Here is a 24,578-nt window from a genome sequence, read left to right on the forward strand (position 1 = left end):
AATCCAGAACTCTTAACAGAACTATGATTTCATACCATAGAGCTAGGAACTTCACACACCCACCATTTAACATAATACAAAAAAAAATACATTGGGAGGTAGACACAGAGATACTGGTCGGCTTATTTTGAATCATATTCTATTAATAACAATAAGCAGAAATATATTGTTTGTAAAATATTAATAGGTAAATGTAATAGTCCCGCAACTAAAACATTTTCAAAAATGTTGAAGGTTATAAAACAAAAGTAATAATAGATTAGGATTAAACTAAATCAGAAGATAATTAAGAAGAATCAAATGAAAGAGTCTAAACAAACTGCTCAAAGATAAAGTTTATTTATTTATTTTATTGTTCTTTAAAACTTCAAGACTTTTTGCTGATTTTTTCCAGAAAATACTGTTTTTTTACTACTAGCATGGACTGCATTAAAAAAAATGTGGAAGTTTGCCAACTCTTAGAAAAAGAAATAACTTTATTTCAGTGGTAATGTCAACAAAAACATTATTATATTAATAAAAAATTCATTAAACTGTAACTTGTATTGAAGAACGACATTTTCTTTTAATAATCGCCATTTTTTTGTATTTATCGGAATTTAAAAATTTTTAATGCATTTTAAAAAAGAGAAAAAATAATACTTTATGATGTATGTATTGTTTCTTGTTTAATTTTCCAACAACTTATTTTTCGTCCAGTATTAGATAATTTCGAGGGAAGTAAAAATGTCAATAATATAAAAATTTCATCGAAAATGTTCATAACCTTTATTATGAAACATACAATTTCTTGAAAAGGACAAATCTGATATATTAAAACGCGATTTTTATCAATATTTGCTTAAACTTTGTCAGAATAACATTTTATGCAAACAAAGAAGCGGTAGTTTAAACAGATATATTTTTTGCATCTAACACTTTATATTTGTAATGACACGGAGTTATTACAAAAGGAGCATTTTGCTCGTGTATTTTCTCTAATAAATGAAGTAAATAGCAACGGAGGTTTTACAAATAATACACACACAAATTGCTAAACAATCAGAGATGGAAAGTTACTTTATCGTTACAGAGTGTCCACTCAAAATTTGTAAATCTATTCCCTAAAAATTTCAGGATTTTCCAGAACTTTTTATCGAAATTCCAGATAAGAGAATTTTTGAATGTAGCTTTGAAATAAATTTATTTTATTACGCTTTTTAACATTATTGAAATGTATAATCACAAAGAAAAGTCACTTGAGATTTGAATATTACATTAAGAAATAATATCAACTGCCATACAATAATTTGTCTACAATATACAGGGTGTCAAGTAACTACCGCCCCTGGTTTCGTAAATTGATAGATCAAGTAAAACTGAGCAGAAAAGTCCTTTACTATTTTTTAATATTTGCCATAGTTTACAAAATAAAAATTAATAAAATCTGCAAATAAGCGCGTATCACCGCGCGCAAGAACCGCCCACCAGTCGCTGAGAGGTCGTAGGCAGCCTCCTTGCCGCGCCGCTCGCAGGCCAGAACTACTGCTGCTTTTCCCTCCTCACCGCATCGCACCGCGCCTACAGCCACGGCTGCCTACTCGGCGACCGGCGGGCGGTCCTTGCGCGCGGTGATACGCACTTATTCGCAGACGTTATTAATTTCTATTTCGTTAACTACGGCAAATATTAAAAAATGGTACAGGACTTTTCTGCTCAGTTTTACTTGATCTATCAATCCACGAAACCAGGGGCGATAGTTACCTGACACCCTGTATATGTGGATCTAGTTTTCAGAAATACAAAAGTATAGAATTCGAACGATAATAAAACATACAATTTAGAACGATACAGGATATTATATTATTGAATAATATATATTAAGGAACTAGGAACTAAAGAATTATTATTGAGTTATTAATTATAAAGTTAGTCTGGACAATATATTTATCAAAAGATTACAATAAAACGTTATTTAAATTGTAATAATAGAAATAGAAGCTTATTATGATTCGAAATGAACAAATGATTGAGTAGAGCAAAATAATATATTTAAGCCGCGCTGGGTGTACATGCAAGATTTTATTAGTTATAATAATTGTGATATTACATAAATGCAAACGTTTCAACTATATTGAGTCATTTTCAGTACATAAACGATACGTTGTCATAGGTCGCTCTTATGTCTTGATTTCCAACGGAAACTTTGAATAAAATAATAAAGCAAGGGTAATGCCAGGCAAAAGGCAAACAATAATATAGATGTCAAGATGTGAATAGCTCGAAACCAATGCAAAAAAGGCCAAAATAAAAAAATAAAAAGAATAAAAATAGTAAAAAAAAAAAATAAAATAAAAATAAGTATATAAGAAAACTAAAAAATAAGTAAGAAATAAATAAATAATAAATAAATGAGTAAATTAAAGATAAAAATAATCTGTCAAAAGGAGAATTAAAAATATCTTATTCTTGTCGGTCAGGGTGCATCCCATCCAGGAACAGTCTTTGACTTAATATGATAAGCAGTCGCTCCCTCGTGGTGACTTTCTTGATGGTCATGTTTAAACGTTGGAAAACGAGGGAAATTTAAAAAGAGGTAGTGCAAAATAAGGAAAGAGGGGGTAAAGAAGCATTAGGAGTGGGATAAGCTGTGAATAACTGGGAGATAAGCCTGTAGGGAAAGATCTGTGTCACTTTATCTATTAAGCCCATGTTTTTACTTTTTTATGTAGATCATCTCGGATATTAATTTTTTTTTTTATGAGAAGGGTTCTTAAAGTTCCAGTTAAAATCATAATTAGTGATAATTCTGTGCTCAGAAATGAAGGTAATTCGCACTTTTTGTTAATATCTGAGATGTGTTCTTTGATCCTAATTTTTAATTGTTTTTTCGTTTTGTCCATGTAAGTGGCCTCGCAGTCACAACAATTTATTCTATACCCTACATCGTTTCTAGACATCGATTCTAAGATGTCTTTTTCCATTGTTATGTAGTTTTTCAAAATATTGGGAACTGAAACCGCTAAGCAAAAATTTAGATTCTTCGTAATCGGAGTGAGGCTTTCGGAAATTGTTTTTATGTAAAGGACCGTGAAGTAAGATTTACTTTCTTTTTGCTGTATCGTATCGTGTTACCACTTATATTAACCCTTAGCGCTCCGCATATTTACGAAATAAATGATGGATGGCTCCGTAGCAGAGCCAACAGAGCGCTAAGAGTTAAGAATGTTGTTAACTTTATTTGAGCTAAAAGTGTTGTAAGAGAGGTATTTAATTCTTTTGATGATAGTCAAAAAATTAATAAAATATTAATTGCTTCATGGAAGTTTTTTTCATGGATGGGTGTAATAATCTTAAGATTTTGTTCAATCGTATAACAACACCTCTCTTAACATTGAGGATGACTAGAATTAAAATTAAGATTATCACAGCGTTATATCATATCATCTATCTTATTACAATGTTCCTAACATTAGACTGCAGCGCTATAGATCTATTAAGAAATTGACGAATGTAACTAATAAGTTTAAAACAAAAGTTTTAAACATGGAAATCATGGACTTACATAAAACGGTGTATTCTCTAAAAAATAAACTTGCGAAATCTGACACATCTCTTTCTCATTTTTTACCGGTGTACATTTGGAATGAAATTATCGCTCATTTTTCCATTTTGTTTAACAGATGTCACGAGAATAAATCTTATACATAAAAAGAAATTGGACAATTTAATAAAAAAAGAATTACGCAAAAGAAACAGCAAATTAAAACCAATTAATTTTCACTGTCGTTATAAAAAAGAAACAGAGGGAAGCGGTCTTAAATCAAGAGGCGCGGTCGCGTCTCGTGCCAATTAAAAAAAAAAAAAGCGAGAAAGACCGAAGCCTCTTTTACGCGAGTCAGCGAGTTCAAGCATAACGAGATTATTAGATCTCAGCAATGGCTGAACCGATCAAGTTCAAAGTCGTCTCATTCGATAGCTTGGGAAAAATTGCATATATAAAAGTGTTTTTATTTTTTCTCTCCGTGCCGTACAAGCGGAGATATCGCGATGCAAATTCTAATCTCTACATTTTTCTGTAAGATACGTCTCCTTGGTCGTCGCCCTCAGGAATTCTCCCTTTCACATTTTCGACACAGTGTGGCGCTCGCTACTACACTATCATAGAGTCCCTAGAAGTAAAGAGTCTGGACATCTGTTCCTAAAATGTCGGTGATGATTATGTCAGTGTATGTACGTGAGCTTTATGTGTGTGTATGTTTATCGTTGTGTGCACTCGAACGTGTTGTATGCTGTTATCGCATTGGCTAAAGAGGATTGAATAGGGATCCGTATTGGTGCTGCCATTTTAGGTGCACAATCACGTGTATCCAATCATGTGGAACCCCGAGATGTCCAGACTCTCTACTTCTAGGGACTCTACACTATCAGCATCTATGCGGTCACGTGATGCACCATGTGATGTGCATCACGAGACCGCGATCATGATTACGCGTAGACAGGTTAGGAAACCTTTCCTAACCTGTAACCTGAATCGTCAATAATATCTCGGTTTGCGGGGCAAACGACACATTTTTCTGCCGAATTCTTTCGCGTGGTGCAAAAATGCGTTGAATAAGCCTATTATTAATGAATATGTGCAGTTAAAAATATATATTTTGCATTAACTAGAGTCAATATTATTATATATTATACTCCTACGAGTGCTACGTATAAAATTTTTCGAGTGTCATAAGAAGATATGATTTACAAAGCGCACATGAATATGGTAATGAAACGAGGTTAATTAGATCGGATGCACCTTATTAAATCTATTTTTAGCTTGCTATCTTTCTCCAATGCATGTTTACCTTTCTCAGCAAAAATGTAGTTTGCTTTCTCGGGTCTGCCTCTAAGCTTTTTTAATTCTAGCCTTAATGTAAATGTATATTTTTAATGAATTGACGTTTGAAACAAGTATCAAATAATTGAATAAAGATATAAAAATGATTCTAATGCCTGGTGTACGTGTAATTTTACAAGTTGAGTCTTAGAGGCCTCAACGCTGTGTGTACTTTCTGATTTCAGAAATTTGTAATTGGATTAATTAATAAGTAAGGTAAGTACATTTTGAATCCTGTTTATTAAAAAAGTTAATAAAGTAAGTGTAACTTTTACAATGTATATAGAGTTTACTAAAAACTAGTTAAAATAATACATGATATTAAATATGCTCGCTGTGTTACAAAATTAATTATCTTTTATAAGAAAAAATATCTTTTATAAGACGCTCAGAAATATTATTAAATATCAGGTAACAGCGAGATTAACACATATTATTTATTTACAATTAACATTTATTTTGTAACACAGTGAGCATATTTAATATCATGTATTATTTTAATTAGTTTAGTGAACTCAATATATATATTGTAAGAGCTACACTTAACTTTATTAACTTTAATAAACAGGATTCAAAATGTACTTACCATACTTATTAATTAATCTAGTTACAAATTTCTAAAACCAGAGAGAATACACAGCGTTGAGACCTCTGAAACTCAACTTGTAAAATTACACATATTTTTATATCTTTATTCAATCATTTGACACTTGTTTCAAACGTCAATTCATTCAAAATATACATTTACATTATGTTAGAGTTAAAAAGTATGACTTAGAGGTAGACCTGAGAAAAAGCAAACCACATTTTTGGTGGAAAAAATATGCATTGGAGAAAGATAGAAAGATAAAAATAAATTTAATAAGGCTCATGCAATCTAATTAGCTATGTTTCATTATCACATTCATATGCACTTTGTCAATCATATCTTATGACACTTGAAAAATTTTATACGTAGCATTCGTAGGAGTATAATATAATATTGACTCTAGTTAATACAAAATATATATTTTTAACTGCATATATTTATTAATAATACACTTATTCAACACGTTTTTGTACGAGACAAACGAATTCGGCTGAAAAAAGTGCATAATATATAATCTTGTCTATACAAGAGACATATTATTTATTGTGGATGGGAGTTGAGGTTAATTATATTCACGTAAGCAATTTTTGATTTGCTTGGTGTATATATATATATATGTATGTGTGTGTGTGTGTATATTGCGCGCGCGTGTGTGTGTACACACACACACACACACACACACACACACACACACACACATTATAATCTTACTTGTAAGTTGAAATTATGGCATCACAAAAAATAAATATATTGCTTAACACTACAAAAACGCGTGATATCAGTACAAAATTACCTTTTCAAAAAAAGGTAAAAAAAAGGTGCCAGTTTATGTGTGTGCGCGCGCACCTTATCTATAATTTTTTTTAAAAACTCAAGTGGTACTATTTTTTAATTCAACCTAAATGTATTTTTTCCAAAAAATGTATGAAATCTTTAAATTGCGCCAATTATAAAGAGAATATATTGCTGTTTGAAATAACTGTTGTACTACTTTTAACGAATAAAATGCAAGTGATAGTATATTTATTTTTTAAGTAAAACCCAAGTAGCGGTATCTTTAATTCCTTTTTAAATAAAATTCAAGTGATACTGTGTCTGTGTATTTTTATTGAAACATTTTTCTGTTCTAACCTAAGTGGATGTACTTAATTTAAAAAAGTTTCAATGAAATATGTAACATTTAATCTCAAAGAATTAAACAGAAATGAGAATGTTTTATTAAAATAAAAAATTTTTAAACTACAAAAAATTGGCGCTGCTAAATGTCTAACTATAATCCAAATAAAATGTTGTAAAACAGCAGCGCCAATTTTTGTAGTTTAAAAATTTTTTATTTTAATAAAACATTCTCATTTCTGTTTAATTCTTTGAGATTAAATGTTACATATTTCATTGAAACTTTTTTAAATTAAGTACATCCACTTAGGTTAGAACAGAAAAATGTTTCAATAAAAATACACAGACACAGTATCACTTGAATTTTATTTAAAAAAGAATTAAAGATACCGCTACTTGGGTTTTACTTAAAAAATAAATATACTATCACTTGCATTTTATTCGTTAAAAGTAGTACAACTGTTATTTCAAACAGCAATATATTCTCTTTATAATTGGCGCAATTTAAAGATTTCATACATTTTTTGGAAAAAATACATTTAGGTTGAATTAAAAAATAGTACCACTTGAGTTTTTAAAAAAAATTATAGATGAGGTGCGCGCGCACACACATAAATTGGCACCTTTTTTTTACCTTTTTTTGAAAAGGTAATTTTGTACTGATTTTCTTCAACCAAACCATTAATTAATAAAACCGAAAGGTTGATAACAACATCGATTGAGCCTACTGCGTTTTCAAAGGAAAGTGAATTCAATCCTCTCAATCAAATAAACAAGAAATGGTTTATAAACCTTTCCAAAACCACAATTCCGAATGAAGTGTCCAACCTTTTGCAATTGGGTAGTAATTTCTGCATGCCTCACATAAATAATAAAAAAATAGCGATACATGAGGTAATAAGACATCGAAAGCAATACCACCAAATTTAACGCAAAACAAAAAACCGACATTCGAAACATTATAGTTCCATAATTGCAGCAATTTTTGGACACTCGGATGAACAATAACAATATTGACAAAAAACTGAAAATCTCCATGTTTAAACACACAACACAATTTTTAAAACTAAATGACGATATTATAATCACGCGCGGACAAGAGAAATACAGTGATTGCAATGGAAAGAAGATTATCTAGTAAAAATGCAGAACCTACTTAACGACAAAGACACGTACTCACTAAAAAAAAGAAACCCTACACTTAAACTAGAAAAAACTGCTAATGATTTGGTTAAAAAATGGCATACAAAAGGATATATCTCAAAACTAAAATTCTACTCCTTGCGGGGGAGTGATTGCATGTTACCTAAAGCTTACGGCCTGCCAAAAATACATAAGCCTAACATTCCTCTAAGAATTATTGTGTCTTCGGTAGGAACAGCTCTTTATCCACTAGCGGCCTTTTTACAAAACATTATTTCGAACAGTATTCTGTGGACAATAGGTTACGTGGTCAACAGTTTCAAACTCTGTAAGTTATTAACGAACAAGAACGTACAGGACTCTGAGACTTTGTTTTCGCTCGATGTAACGTCTTTGTTCACTAATGTGCCTATAGATCTCGCGATCAAAGGTGTTAATTCTAGATGGGAATTCATCGAAAAAAAGACTAATATCCCGAAAGGCAAATTCATTGCAGCTGTGCAATTTGTTTTAACGTCAAGGTATTTCACGTTCAATAACAATATCTACTAACAAACGTTCGGGGTCCCCATGAGCTCACTGTTAGCACCAATAATGGCGGACACAGTGATGCAAGACTTGGAGTCTAAAGTTCTAAATAATTTAAAAATCATTTTAACATTTTACGTACGTTATGTAGACAATATTGCTTTGGCGGCACCGGCCAAAGCAATTAAAAACATTTTAAACGAATTCAACGGATATCACAGCCGATTACAATTTACAGTTGCACGTAAAAAGAAACGTAGCCTCAATTTTCTAGATACGACAATTAGAGTCAAAAACAACATCTTACGTACTGACTGGTACCGCAAAGACACCTTTTCAAGAAGATATTTATTGTACTTTTCTCATCACCCAATGTGTCAAAAAATAGGAACCATTTATAGTATGGTGGATCGGACGATTTTACTATCACATCCCCAATACCACAAGAAAAATCTAGAATTTTGCATTAGCATCTTAACCCTTAAACATGTAAGTGGGTCTAAGAGACCCCATATTAAGTTTCGAACGCTTCCTTTGTGAAAACGGAATGAGATAGGAGGTTCGGACCAAGACGTAAAAAAAGTTTGAAATCTCCTCTTTCGATTGATACGGTTTATCAACTTTTTTGGTCAACTAAAATTCGAACGGCACAGCAGCAAAGTTTTGTTAAGGTCAATGCGACCATATAGTGTGTAAGTAAAACTTTTTTGTGAGTATTTTACATAAAAAAGCTGAACAAAATAGGTCAAACAATTCAAACAGGTCGGTTCGCGGATGGTATTCGCATATACTCTGTCTAAAGTTGGAATACTATAAAATACTATAGAAAAAGGAGTTTTTCCAAACTATATCATAAAACACATCAATTTTCAATTTTAGACATGATTTAATCAAAAATACCTCATATTCGCCTTGTTACATAAGTATATTTTTTAATAGAAATGACAATAATTTTTTTTTGAAAGTACAAATCTTTAGCTTTAAAATGCCGTATTGTAAAGTTCTTCAAAGTTATTTGTCGCAAAGATATGATTTTTTTTTAAAGTGGATTTTTAGATGCCCAAAAATACCTCATATTTTCCATGTTACATAATTATACTTTTTAAAAGAAATGACTTTACCAAATTTTATTTTGAAAGTGTGACTCTTTAGCTTTAAAACGCCGTATTTGAAAGTCCTTAAACGTTTTTTGTTGCAAAGATGATTTTTTGAAGGAAAAGTGAATTTTTGACCAATTTTTCATTTTTGCTTAATGGTTTTTCTTTTATAACTTCACAATAAATTATTTTTCGGCAATGCCAATTGTGCAGTCACACTCCTGAGATTTTGAACTTTCGTTTAAAAAAAAAAATCGTAGAAAAATATTGATTGTAATCAAAGTTATAGCTTCTCAAAGTTGAAAATCTCCCAGACCCAAAAATGTGTTTCCGTATTTTACAGGATCGGTGTGTTTAAGGGTTAATTAATAATGGCTACCCGTTGGATTTAATCTTTAACAAATCAACATGAGAATTAAGAAGTTGATCAATACTAAATTAAATAACAGAGTTCAGAACCCGGACGAGATTGATACGTCCGTGGAAAGAAAAAAGTTCCTGGTCTTTCCGTATGTAAAAGATTTATCGGAAAAAATATCTAAGTCTCTGAATAAAGACAAAATGACACTTGGCTTTAGATGTTTAAACAAGCTAGACCAGTTAATCAAAGTTCACAAAGACAGGAGCAACAAAACAAAGTGTAACAATGTCGTTTATAAATTAAATTGTAATGCTTCATATGTAGGGCAAACAAAAAGAAAATTAAAATCAAGAATTAAAGAATACTTGAATAACATGAAACTTGAATCATCCAAAATATCCGTCATTAGTGAACATAAATTACAACAAAATCATTCTTTTAATTGGGATAATGTTAAGATCCTTGACTTTGAGCCCAATTACTATAAACAATTGATTTCCTAAATGATACATATTAATAAATAGAAAAACGGGCTAAATCAAAAAACTAATACGGAACTTCTCGATGATTGTTACAGCTCTGTTTTGAATAGACTTGCCGATATGTAGAGAGACAAAGTTAGGTATATTATTGTAAACAGCAGGATATCTTTCGCGCTCGCTCCGCAGCTCTAGTAGCGTTCATTCTCCCTTGTCACGCCGACCGTTAAAGATATATATATATATATATTGTATTAATTTTAAAGTGACCAACAATTGGAAATGTTTCGATTCTAACGACAAACTGTAAGTCTTAATTACCTGTTACACTGTTTAAATAACGCTTATAAATATTATTCTTACTTGTAAAGTTTCGATGGTCAAAATTCAAATAAATTGCACGACTCGTAGGATGAGATGCAAATGGTCGCCGCACTTTTGGACTTGTTTTGTTTCGCGAATTGGAAAACGACGAAGCTATTAACAAAATTGGATCATGGACTTTAACTGCTGTATCATATTCGAACTTTAGGCCGCGTTGAAAAAAGTTGTTAGCATTGTAATGTAAAAGTCATATACATACTGAAGAAGACTCCGTAGAGTCGAAACGTCTGTGACAAAAAGTTATTATTAAATACAAACTACACTTTATACAAATATCCTGAATTTTTTGCTCGTTTATTGGCCTCTATCATTATTGTTAATTTGTATACGAGCTAATCAAATTATTGTAAAATTAAGGTGTTTGCCCAAGCAAGTAGGTTTTATGTACAAATCGAAAATAATATGACCGCTGTGAACAATTAAAGTCACATCTAAGAAATTGATACGATTATTGTCCTCGATTTCTAAAATAAATTGTAAGCAATCATAAAAAGAATTGAAAGTTTCTTTAATGAAATCCAAAGTCCCGCCTGTAGGTCTGTAGGTCCCGCCATCAAAATGTCATCTACATATCTGAGATAAAAAGGAACGTGAAAGGACATTTTTCCATTGCAGCAATTTCTAAATCTTGTAGGACTAAATCTGCTACTATCGGAAACAAAGGAAAGCACAATCAGAGTGTCAAAGATTTGTTTGTAAAATTTCTTGTTGAATGCAAAAAAAGGTAGAATTTGGAACGAAATTATTTATTTATTTCTTATTTATTTTTTAGTTTTCTTTTATATTTATGTTTATATTTATTTATTGTTATTTTTTATTTTTATTTTTTTAATTCTGATCTTTTTCGTGTTGCTTTCGGGCCATTCACATCTTGACATCGTCTATTTTATTGTTTGACTTCTCCTGGCATTACCCTTGCTTTATTATCATTTCATACAGAGTTTCCATTAATGTGGATATCAAGACATAAGAACGACCTATGACAGCGTACCGTTTAGGCACTAAAAATGACTCAATATAGTCGAAATGTTTGCATTCATGTAATATCACAATTATTATAACTAATAAAATCTCGCATGTACACCCAACGCGGCTTAAATATATTATTTTGCTCTACTCAATCACTTGTTGTATATTAAACATAACAGAAATATAGGTATACAAAAAATAAAAGTTATTATTATTAAGAAAAAATAATGCACATAATAAACGATCTTTAATACAATTTAAAATTCTTATAACACTTACACATTAATTCAATTTTGTTTCGTAGTACACTTATAAATTTTTTTATGTGACATCAAATACTCTTTAGGCTACTGCACAATTTTCCAGCCATCTTATTCGTTGATACGTTTGCCGCGCTTTCCATTATTAGATATAAAAAATGTAAGAAATATTTTTGTCAAAAAGATATAAAATTTAAATTTAGAAAGTAAAACTTCAAAAATTTCCAAGCCAGCAGTAAAATTTAAAGAAAAATCCCTGATTCCAGGGGGCACAGTCTCAAATCCCTGACTTTCCAAGTTTTTCCAGATAGTGGACACCCTGTTACTTTGTTATTTTTATTTTCTCTAATTAAAGTAAATTTTGACAGAGGTATTACCAATAACACATACAAGTTGCTAAAAAATCAGGGATAGGAAGTCGTTACTTTATCATTACATTACTGTTACTTTTATTTTTTTATAATAAAGATTTGGTAACGACGTTACAATTTTCTATAATGATAATGATAACGGCAGGATTGAAAAACAATCATTTTTAACAAATTACTTGTTGTCATTATACATTACTAATTAAAACAGGTAACTTATTATTTGACGTTACATAATGAGTAATAGTAACGCAGGTAATAGTAACGCAGAAAGTAATAGTCTTTTTCAATGAATAATGCGTAATGATAACCAGTTAATTATAGGAGAGTGAAACTGCCAGCCAGATTTAGCAGCCAGAACGCTATGACCAGGGCTGTACAGGTTACCAAAACCCCGGGAATAAAAAACGATTACTTTTACAAAATACTAATTATAAGCAAATACGGTTTCTAAGTAACAACAGTTAAGTCATAATGTCAAAGAAAAGCCATAGTATTAACCCTTAAACACACCGATCCTGTAAAATACGGAAACACATTTTTGGGTCTGGGAGACTTTTTCCAACTTTAAGAAGCTATAACTTTAATTACAATCAATATTTTTTTACGATTTTTTTTTAAACAAAAGTTCAAAATCTTAGAAGTGTGACTGCACAATCGGCATTGGCAAAAAATAATTTATTGTAAAGTTATAAAAGCAAAACCATTAAGCAAAAATGAGAAATTGGTCAAAAATCCACTTTTCCTTCCAAAAATTATATCTTCGCAACAAAAAACGTTTAAGGACTTTCAAATACGGCGTTTTAAAGCTATAGAGTCACACTTTCAAAATAAAATTTGGCAAAATCATTCCTTTTAAAAAGTATAATTATGTAACATGAAAAACATGAGGTATTTTTGGGCATCTAAAAATTCACTTAAAAAAAATCATATCTTTGCAACAAAAAACTTTAAAGAACTTTACAATACGGCGTTTTAAAGCTAAAGATTCATACTTTCAAAAAAAAAAAAAAAAAAATTATATTATTGTCATTTCTATTAACAAATATACTTATATAACAAGGCAAATTTGAGGTATTTTTGATTAAATTGTGTCTAAAATTGAAAATTGATGTGTTTCATAATATATTTCGGAAAAACTCTTTTTTCTATAACATTTTATAGTATTCTAACTTTAGACAGAGTATATGCGAGTAACATCCGCAAACCGACCTGTTCGAACGTATTTTGTCCAGTTTTTTTATGTAAAATATTCACAAAATAAGTTTCACTTACACACTATATGAGTTGTATTGACCCTAACAAAACTTTGCTGCCGTGCCGTTCAAATTTTAGTTGACCAAAAAAGTTGATAAGCCATATCAATCAAAAGAGATTTCAAACTTTTTTTACGTCTTGGTCCGAACCTCCTATCTCATTCCGTCTTCACATAGCAAGCGTTCAAAACTTCATATGGGGTCTCTCAAACCCACTTACATGTTTAAGGGTTAATAATAAAATTAAAATAAGCTAATTATTTAACAATCTAAGATAATAATCATGAATACAAAAAACGAAAACGTAAAGAGTTAAACAACTCACAGACATATCTTTGACCAAGCACAATAAAACGCTGCACCGACCAAAATAATGATGAATCTTATTGTTAATTTAAAAAATTAATGAATAATTTGCGTCGTGTTGCAGCCAAAACCACACGCTTATCCATAAAAAGTCGAAAAAATTCACAGGCATGTCTTTTAGAAAGCACAATACGACGCTACAACGACCAAAGCAATAACAAACCTTATTGTTAATTCAAAAAATTAATAAAAAAATAATTAATAAATAATAAAAATGATTAAAATAATAATTTAAGTCTGTGTAACAGCCAAAATCACATGCACAAGTATAGTTTCGTAACACGAAGCAAATTGCAATTTTGCGACTTTCTTGCTGCTACATGAGCGCTAATTGTTAATTAATTTTTTAGGTTAACAAGATCTGTTATCGCTTCGGTAGCTGCAGCGCCGTGTTGTACTCATTAAAAAATAATGCCTGTGATTTTTTTTTACTCTCTTCGGATATGCGTGCGGATTTGGCTGCTACATAAATTCAAATCGTTCATTAATTTTTTAAATTAACAATAAGGTCTGTCATCACTTTGATCGCTGCAATGTTGTGTTCATTAAAAAATATGCCTGTGATTTCTTTCAACTCTCTACAGATATGCGTATGGCTTTGGCTTCTACATGACGCAAATTGTTTATAACTTTTTTAATTAACAATAAAATCCATCATTACTTCAGTCGCTATAGCATCATGCTGTGCTCATTAAAAGATATGTCTGTGATTATTTTCAACTTTTTACAAATATGCATGTGGTTTTGGCTGCTACATGATGCAAATTATTCATTAATTTGTTAAATTAACAATAGGATACATCATCACTTCAATCGCTGCAGCGCCGTGTTGTGCTCAGTGAAAAATATACCTGCAAGTTTTTTGACTCTTTATGGATATGCGTCCGTCTTGTATTGATGATTACCATCTTAGACTGTAAAATAATTATTAGATTATTCGGAAAATAATTTCGTTTATTTTTTTTTATAAAAATGAAAGACGATTTTCTTATAGTAAATAAATATTTTATTAAATTATATATTGTCCATTCTGGTCCAATACCTTTTGCCATCTTTCTGGCAGTAGTATAATTCCACGCACATAAAATGTTTGTTCTTTGCTGGCAAAAAACTAATTCAGATGATTTTTGACTTCCTCATTTGAAGTAAAAGTTTTACCGTCTAAAAAATTTTGTAGAGACCTAAACAAATAATAATCAGAATGTGCCAGATCTGGAAAGTATAATGGGTGTAACAGTATACTCCATCCAAGCTGTAAAAGCTTTTGACAAGTTACCAAACTTGTATGAGGTCTCGCATTATCTTGGTGGAACACTACATCTTTTCTATTGATCAATTCTGGCCTTTTCTGTTCAAGTAAATCATTCAATTTATCCAGCTGATGATAGTACATTTCAGAATTGATCGTTGAGTTGTCCGGTAGAAGCTCCAAAAAAAAAAGATTCCTATGAAATTCCACCAAATAAATAGCATCACCTTTTTTTGATGAATATCGGCTTTCGAAGTGCTTTGAGCCGATTCATCTTTTTTACTCCATGATCTCTTGCGTTTAACATTGTTGTAGACAAACCATTTCTCGTTTCCAGTGATAATGCGCAAAAATGGATCATTTTCTTAACGTGTGAGAAGCAAATCACAGATGTCAACGCGACGGCACAGATTTCTTTCCGTAAAAACATGAGGAATCCATATGTCGAGCTTTGAGATTAAACCTAGGCGTTTCAAATGATCATGAACGGTCAAATTCGATAAACCTAACCTCTCAGCGATCTCACGAGTTGATATTCGCCGATTTGCATCAATTAATGCCTTTATTGTGTCTTCATCAGCTTCAACTGGCCTGGTTCCAGAACGTGGTGCATCTTCAACATCAAAATTGCCGGATCAAAATTTTGCAAATCAGTTTTGGCACTGGCGTTCTGTCAATACATCTTCTCCATACACATCGGATAATTTTTTCTTGCTTGAACAGCTTTTTTACCTTTTCGATAATAAAAAAGTAAAATATGCCAAAAATGCTGCTTTTTACTTTCCATATTTGATAGGGCACCAAACAAAAATTACTGCGTAGAATCAATCGAATATTTTCACAAGCAAGACTTGCTATATCAGCTGTCAAAATATATAATGATTATGCGGCTTAAGTGTGAAGTTGCCCTCTGTTGGGAAAAAACGAAATTACTTTCCGAACAAGCCAATAGTTTATTTCAATTTTTTTATTATTAATACTATGGTTTTTCTTTAAAATTATGACTTAACTGTTGTTGCTTTGAGTATAGCATTTGCTTACAAATAATTTTTTGTAAAAGTAATCGCTTTTTATTCCCGGGAATTGCGTCACTCTGATACCCTATACGGCTCTGGCCATAACGTTTTCGCTTCTGGTTGCTATATCTAGCCAATTTCACTCTCGTGTTGATTGTCAAAAGTAATTATATTAACCCTGGTCTTACCATTACTATTATAAAAAATTGTAACATATTACCAAATTATAAAAAAATATTAAAAAATTAATAAGTAGCGAGTAACCTGGCGTTACTTGTAACTCGTTGCTCTTCAACCCTGCAAAAAATCATAATCTAAAACATAACCTAATTCTTAAGAAAATTCTAATTTATATATACAGACATCTCACAATAAAATAGAAAAAGAAATTAATCACTAATTTTTAAAATTCGGTTGAACTCGAAAAAATTCTTCCATTCGCACACAGGTGCCAATTAGCGCTAGTTTTGATTTATTTTTTGTTCTGTTAGAAGAAACGAAAGATATTAAATGTTTTTTTATCCATAAAAAATTCAGTAATAACTTCCTACTTTTATTATGAACAGATGGTAATACAATACAATGAATTCATTTTAGGACCAATTTTGGCAGCTTTTTTCAACACTAAAGTGCTGATGCACTTTCGCATGGTTTCGCACCAGTGCGCACGGAAGGTTAATGTGTTTTGCTGCTTCTGATAATATTTCAGATACCATTATATTAACTGTATTAACACATTTTGACACATAACTTCCAAGATCGTCATACGTCTTAAATTAATTTTTACACTTAAAAATAAAAAATTTTGTCAAAATAAAATTTAATTATTTCCCTCTTCAAACTCAATTTTAGAGACATATCCCTTCAAGGAATCATTTCATTAAAATATGAGTGAAAAATCTTAACATTACACGCCTTTCTTTTATTATGTGTTTCCTTTTTTATAATTAGAAGAAGTATAATTATACCGCATCCATCTAATAACGATAGTGCGCACTACTCGTGAGAAAAGCATAAAACTTTATTTTTCACAATAATTTTTAAATGTTACTGACATATTGCCAAAAATTGCAAAAAAAACTTTACAATATTTCCGAAGTATTGCACTGCAATATCAGAGTGTATTTAAAAAAATTCCCTGAAAATTTCCGGTTTTTCTAAGAATTTTATTCAAAATTCCAGATAAGATTAGAGAATTTTTTCATGCAGCCCTTTGAAATAAATTTATTTTCTATTTTTTAATGTTACTTAAATATACAAAGAAAAATCACTTGAGTTTTAAATATTAAATTTGAAAATATAATAATGTGAAATAATAACAAAAAATAATGTGAACTAAATGTCATTTAATGATTTGTCTGTAATAATCTAGTTCATTAATCATTAACGCCTATTTCCTATTTCCACCAGCGCAAAATAACTTTAATTTGTTTAACTTACTTTAAAAAAAAAGATAAAGAGTAAGTTAAACTTAAATTAAAATTAATCTGCGTTGGTAGAAATAAACATAAAAGTATAGAATAAAAATGCATTAAAAAAAAATCATGTTGCATTAATTAAAAATCTAGATTCAACTAGTACATTAAAAAACATAAATCAGAAATTTTATAGGTATTATTGGATTATAGTAGTCCAATAGAAGTAATTCTATTAAAATCTCGAATCCTATTATAACCAAAAATTCTGTGTGATTTTACCAAAATGCACCCAGTTCGACCCAGTCATATACGAGGTGTGTTCAAAAAGTATCGCGAATTTTGTGTTTTTTCAAAAATTATTTATTTATTCATGAATATCTATTTTGTCCCCTTCAAAGTAATCCCCATGAGATATTATACACTTGTGCCAACGGTTTTTCCAATCTTCGAAGCACTTCAAAAAATCATTTTTTTTTATCTTGTTCAGCTCCTCCTTCGATGCCGTCTTTATCTCGTCAAGCGTAGCGTAACGTCGTCCTTTCATGGGCCTCTTCAGTTTAGGGAACAAGAAAAAGTCACAGGGGGCCAGATCTGGGGAATACGGTGGCTGCGGCATCATTAGTGTGTTGTTTTTGGCCAAAAAGTCGCGCACAAGCAACGATGTGTGAGCAGGGGCGTTATCGTGGTGCAAAAGCCAATTTTTGTTCTTCCACAAATCCGGGCGTTTCTGACGGATTGCTTCGCGCAAATTGCGCATAACTTGCAGGTAATATTCCTTATTGACCGTTCTACCCTGTGGCAAGAACTCATGATGCACCACGCCCCTGCAATCGAAGAAAACTGTCAGCAAAACTTTCACATTCGACCGAACTTGGCGCGCTTTTTTCGGTCTTGGTTCGTGCGGCAGCTTCCATTGAGATGATTGAGCTTTGGTTTCCACGTCATAACCATAAACCCACGATTCGTCACCAGTTATGACCCTCTGGAGCAAATTTGGGTCGTCGCGGACAGAGTCCAACATCTCATTAGCAATGTTCATGCGATGCTGTTTTTGGTCGCAATTGAGCAATTTTGGTACGAATTTCGCGGCGACCCGTCTCATGCCCAAATCATTGATAAAAATCGAATGGCACGAGCCAATCGATATGTTTAGGTCCTCAGCAACTTCTCTAACGGTGATTCGACGATTGGCCAATACCATTTTCTCCACTTCATTAATTTTTTCGTCTGTTGTTGAAGTGCTCGGGCGTCCGGCACGCTCTTCGTCGTTCACATCTTCTCGGCCTTCTGAGAACATTTTGTACCACCGATAAACGTTGCTTCGGTCCAAGGTAGCTTCTCCGTATGCCACAGTCAACATTCGGAATGCATCCGCGCACTTAATTTCGTTTTTCACACAAAATTTGATACAGGTTCTTTGATCCATTTTTTTGAATAGGTAAAAATCGAAGACGATCCAAAACACGTGCAAGCAAAGCAGCTGTCAACAATTAAGTGAACATTCAAAATGGCCGAGCTTGTCGGCATAAGTGAGAGACATGAGTACCAACATAACGCCACAAAAAGATCGAAATTCGAATATACGTAACCCGCGAAAATTCAAAATTCGCGATACTTTTTGAACACACCTCGTACACCTTGTTGATATAAATAAATTATTTTTTATATTAACAGAGAACTTCAAATATGTGAAGCATTATTAGTCATAGCTAGATTTTTATACTGCTATTTGTGTGATTTTTTTTCTTATAAAAAGTGTTATTTATTGAAATTATTTTTTTAGTGTGATTAGACACACAATGTCAATTTAGAACAATATACTGTTTTTCGTCACTAATTTTTTATAAAAATTTGCGTATTAGGCAAGTAATTCGAACATAAATGTACATGAATGTAATGTACATGAATGTATGTGCCATATTTATTTCTAATCAATTATCAACATTTTGTATTACCAAAAAAAAAGATAAAAGTAATAATTTTGTCAAAGAGATAAAATTTAAATTTAAAAATAAATTTTAAAAATGTCTGAATTCCAATAAAAATTCATGAAAAACCATAACTTTTAAGGATAAAAGAGAATTTTACTGAAAATTTTAAATTTTTCCAATAGGACACACTCTAAATATGTAATGTTGCTGCAAACTTCTGTGCTGTATGAGACATGTTTAGTAAGGAAATACCAAAAAAATATGTCAGAGAAATAAGAGTAACCAAAAAATAATTTTAAAAAGTAATTTTTGCATTATCTTTACAAAAAGTAAAATTACAATTATAATACGTTATACATTATACAGGGCGTATAAAAAGTAAGGAATATTTCCGTTGCATTTTAAAAGAAAATGTTTCAGACAAAAGTTGTAAGGTCTTAAAAAATCTATTTACTGATCAGTTTGACTTTGGATGACGTCGCCAAGGTCACATCAAGATCACATTAACTTTTTTAAATAAAACGTACTATTTTTGATTCGAATAGCTGGTGTCAAAAGCTTTCCAAAACCCTACAAGAAAGTTTAGTTTCGTTGAGTACTTTCCGAGTTATGACGCTTGAAAGTTACAGTACACTGCTTTCAAGCCTCAAAACTCGCAAAGTACTGAACAAAAATAAACTTTCTTGTAAGGTTTTGGAAAGCTCTTAATACCAACTATTATATTCTGAAATCAAAAATAGAGTGTTCCATTTAAAAAAGTTAATGTAATTTCGATGTGACCTTGGCAATGCCATCCAAGGTCAAACTTAAATATAAGATCAGTAAATAGATCTTTTGAAACCCTACAACTTTTGTCTAAAAATTTTCTTGTAAAATACAAGGGAATGGAAATTATTTTGAGTTTCCATACTTTTTATACACCCTGTATATATTCATATAGTAGTCTCCTTAATTTTGGCCCCTCTAATCTTTGCATTCCTTCACAAGCACTTTCTCAAACACTAATATCATACCCCTTCCTTAACAGAATACCCTCACCACAGCACGAGTCTACCAATCACCGTGTACTTTGCTCGCGCAAGTACATGGTGATTGGTGAACTCATGCTGCGGTGAGGGTATTCTATAACTTTGGCATTCCACTCTCCCATCAGTCAAAATTAAGGAGACTCTACTGTATATACAATTTTAGTATTTGTGACTAAAAATCAGCGAGCTATTAATTGAATAATTCTATAAACAATTGTTGAAATTTGTGACCTAATAACAAAAATAATTGAGATAACCATAATATTCTCTTCTCCTCTATTATATACATATAATAGAGAAGAGAATATTATGGCTATTATATATATATATATATATATATATATATATATATATATATAAATTACATAATTTTATATGTAATTTATATTCAATTATATATACTTTTTATTAATCAGATAGAATTTTTCAACCTGCATGATTACATTTCAATACATATACAATGCAATGATAGATATAACTCATAAAATAAATCAAAACTACACAGGATATAATCGAATACGTGAGGTAAGCACGAATGGAAAAAATTTGTATGATAAATGAAGGCCATTCTACATATAAAAATTCTCTACAGTAAACGTAGTTGCAAGTGATTACAAGGTACAGTTGTATGTATATTCATTTTTACCAATGCAGATTAGCTTCGATTTTAGTATAACTGCCTTTTAACGTTTTTCTAGTTTTAAAAGTAAGAAAATAAGAGATTAACATTAACTTACATTGATAAAAATTCACATAACTGCGCTTTATAACCATTTGCATTTACGCTATTATAGAATTTTGTATATGTACTACAGATATCACGGATATGTGCGTGCGCTTGTGGTGTATTATCATATATAATCTTACACATGTGGCTATGTTTCATTATTATTCCACCATTCTGTTGCTTGTTCGTTGCGGGCAAACTACACTTACGATTAGGACACGTCGTCAGTCAGTAGATAGGGCACACATTTCTCGAACAGAGTCGTATACAGATGAGCAGAGCGCATTCACTATAAATACAATTGATGGAAAACGGATGACCTCGTCACGTTGCAAACGCGAAATTCGGTCGGTGAGATCCAATAATTTTGGTGGTATCGTCAAGTCTACTTTTAATCTATGATCGGTGGTTACAGATATCAAGGGCTCTATCTCGTGATACGTATGATCGTCCGAGATTCCCTGGATAACCGGCAGACCGGCGACTGGCCCGCTCAAGCGTGAGACTTGACGAACGCGGTGCGCGATACCGCACTCGAGCCTAGCGGAAAATACATTTTTTGATATCGCTCTAACACTCCATTCGCCACTTCGCACTTTTGCAAGAACAGTAGTATACACGAAACACACAAGAATACACTGCACCGCGCTGTGTTTCGCCTCGCCATGCCCATGTCTACCTGAATAGAGTCATCTTTGAAAGGAATAAGATACTATTTTCATGTTATCGACTGTAACGGTCGGTAACCGCCGGCGTAATTATTGTAGGGAAAAGTAGGTAAATTACACGCACCTAAGGGAAATTTATCGCAGTGAAGTGATTCTTGAAGTTGAAATCGATACGAGTACAGAAATAGAAACTTTAAACATTTTTCTATTATGTATTGTTATATTGAACAATTTTTTATTTGATAATGCTACATTCAGCAAAAAGAGACAAGTGGATAAACGAAAAAATTTCTCGCGCCTTGGGTAATTGTAGACCCAAGGAAACTAAAGGTTGATTTATGCAGAGAGACCGCTAACTTATGCCGGAATCTATAAGAAATTGACCAATCATAATTAGTTTATAAAAGAATAATCGACTATGATTGGTCAATTTCTTACAGATTACTGCATAAGTTAGTGGTTATGTTCTGCATAAACCAACCTTTATGCAGGCTGTAAAGGCTATAAAGTTCGAATCACACTAGCGATTAACGATTGAGATTGACAATTGACGATTACTTTTTAAACCAATCAAAGCAAAGCAGCCGCCGACTGCTTTGCTCTGATTGGTTGAAAAGTAATTGCCAATTGTCAATCGCAATCGTCAATCGTTAGATTTGATTTGGGCTTAACACACACCTTCCATAACCGTAACCATAAAGGTTGGTTTATGCAGGCCGCAACCGCTAACTTATGCCGGAATCTGTAAGAAATTGACCAATCATAGTTGATTATTCTTCTATAAATCGATTATGATTGGTCAATTTCTTACAGATTTCGGCATAAGTTAGCGGTTACGGCCTGCATGAACTAACCTTAAGACGTACCGTAAGAATTAGACAATCACAGTCGAGAATTCAGATTCTTATTTCTTAATTTTCGACTGTGATTGGCTAATTCTTACAGTACGTCTTAGGCTCAATGCACACAGAATGCGTCAACGCGTTACGCGTGGCGAATAGCTAATCATTTTTTCGTTTTTATGATAAGAAATAAGAAAGCAAAAGAATGATTGGCTATTCGCCACGCGTAACGCGTTAACGCGTTCTGTGTGCATTGAGCCTTATGATTACGGTTATGGAAGGTGTGTGTTATAGATTTGACCGCTAATGGCATAGTTTACACCGAGCACTTGATACGCGTACTAACTCGTAACTTTCTATTAATTTATCTTACTGCGTGTATACATAATACATATATTTAATTATCTTGATTCATATTGCACCAACTTAATATACTATTTTTTAAATTTATTGCCGAAATTAAGATAATTTAATAGAAAATTACTGGTTAGTACGCGTATCAAGTGCTCGGTGTAAACAAGGTCTATAACTTGTGATATCAACTAAAGCTTGTTCTACAATAGCATAAACACAAGACCGTAAAGTTGCAGGCGTGGTTTTAAAAGCTTGTAAGCGAATAAAAAATTTTCATTTCTTACGTTAAAACCTTACGTCTTGTATTTCCTGCTATTGTAGAACAGGCTTAAAGTTAGTTTATAATAGCCGTAACCGTAAGAAATTGACCAATCATGGTCGATTTATAGAAGAATAGTCGACTACAATTGGTAAATTTCTTACGGTAACGGCTATTATAAACCAACCTTTAGGGCCTCTTTCACCAATCTCGGTTAAAGTTAACCAAGAGATTAGGTCATTAAAATTGACCAATCGCATTTGTTATTTTACACAACAGACAATTGCGATTGGTCAATTCCAATAGACTAACTGATTGGTTAGATTGGTGAAAGAGGCCCTTAAAGGGCCTCGCACATAAAATGCATAATAGAGCATAAACGTAGCATAAGGCCTCTGGACCAATGAGAATCTTATGTAAATCAATATGGCGACTTTATGCTGGATGCTCATTGGTCCATCGTTCTTATGTTGTGCTTATGTTATGTTATGCATTTCATGTGCGTGGCCCTTAAGGGTTGTTTTATAATAACCGTTGCCGTAAGAAATTGACCAATCAGGGTTGATTTATAGAAGAATAGCTGACTATGATTGGTGAATTTCTTAACGGCTATTATAAAATAACTCTAATAGCTTATTGTAGAAAGCCTATAAAGCCATAAAGTTGTAACGTAAGCACCGTTTATGATTGGTTCCGCACTTGTTTTGCAACACTATTCTACTGTATGAATTTGCACCCTCAGCAAATCAAATATGCTATAAATGGGCGTTCAACAATAGTTGAGTGAGCGTTTGCTATTATTGGTGTATTCTTCTAGATCTAAAAGTTTGATTGAATGATCTAAAAGAATACTTCAACATGTTAAATCTACTCATACACTCAATGGCTGCGTTCAGCAGAATTCAGCAGCTGCTCAACGGTTTACTGCTGAGTTGGAACGTGTTGAGTGTTCTGCTGAACGCTCTAAAAATGTAAGCTAACGCATACGTAAACAATACGCTAAGTAGCTTAACCTTTACGGAATACGGCGTACAATAAAATATCAGAATTAGGTAAGATAAAATATTTTTTTAACTAAATCAAGTTAAAATTAATAGATTAAAAATTAATTTAGTTACGTTACATGAACAAATAACTTATAGTTAAAAGTTACATTAAAATTAAATTATGTTGAATTAAATGTTAATTTTGAAAAACTTTAAAAATAAAAAGAAAAGTTAAAGTTAATTAAAAGTTAATTTTAAATTAAAAGTTAATTTTTAAAAGTATTTTTAAAAATACGTAGTTTCCACTACGTTGTAAATAATAT

The 24,578-nt window shown here is 31.8% G+C and overlaps 1 protein-coding gene across 5 annotated transcripts in view; it reads right to left on the reverse strand.

The window, feature by feature from the left end:
* The window catches only part of LOC105205063 (leucine-rich repeat flightless-interacting protein 2), a 74,663-nt gene extending 52,835 nt beyond the window's left edge, over positions 1 to 21,828 (reverse strand). For 3 of the 5 annotated variants that reach the window (XM_026141041.2, XM_026141036.2, XM_026141038.2), the window contains exon 1: positions 21,356 to 21,828. The gene's annotated coding sequence lies outside the window, so the exon portion shown is untranslated. Of the gene's footprint in view, positions 1 to 21,286 lie in introns of all 5 variants that reach the window. The other 2 variants (XM_026141040.2, XM_026141037.2) reach the window with 1 other exon arrangement.
* Positions 21,829 to 24,578: the final 2,750 nt, after the last annotated feature.

Source organism: Solenopsis invicta, chromosome 1 (assembly GCF_016802725.1).
Source record: "Solenopsis invicta isolate M01_SB chromosome 1, UNIL_Sinv_3.0, whole genome shotgun sequence".
Lineage (NCBI taxonomy): Eukaryota > Metazoa > Arthropoda > Insecta > Hymenoptera > Formicidae > Solenopsis > Solenopsis invicta.